The sequence below is a fragment of the Montipora capricornis genome, chromosome 3, assembly GCF_036669925.1.
Source record: "Montipora capricornis isolate CH-2021 chromosome 3, ASM3666992v2, whole genome shotgun sequence".
Lineage (NCBI taxonomy): Eukaryota > Metazoa > Cnidaria > Anthozoa > Scleractinia > Acroporidae > Montipora > Montipora capricornis.
Window position 1 is genome coordinate 63522831 of NC_090885.1, and position 512 is coordinate 63523342.

Below are 512 nucleotides of genomic sequence, written 5' to 3' on the forward strand. Positions count from 1 at the left end.
TTTTACAGGGCTTGCCCGTTTCCACGGTGACATATTACGTCACAATAATGACTGTATCTTGTTCAGCAAAAATTCGTGTTTCATTTGGTACCACAATATTGCCAATACATGATACAACGTTGTGGTGCCGATCCTTCAAATAAGAGCGTCACTTGGAAGCGTTGGAACTACTTCGAGCCTCCTTGAACTATTTGAGTAGAGGAAATTCCAGCTGTAGACCTCAACATATACTCCTCTGCAGATTTTTCATGAACGCGAAGAAAAAAGATGACTCAAAACCAATTTCCCTTTGAAAATAAAAATAATAAAAACGTTCTTTGCCGGCATTGGTGACCCCCCTTTCCTATCCTTTCCTGAGAAAGACGTGAAAAGGCTAAATATGAGGTTACGTAGAGGACGCGAGCACCCTACGATAAATGGCCAACTCTCCCTTGGAAACGTTACGATCGTTTGCATCAATTTGGTTCCTGAATCAGTTGCTGGTACAGTTGCAATTTTTACCCGCAACGACT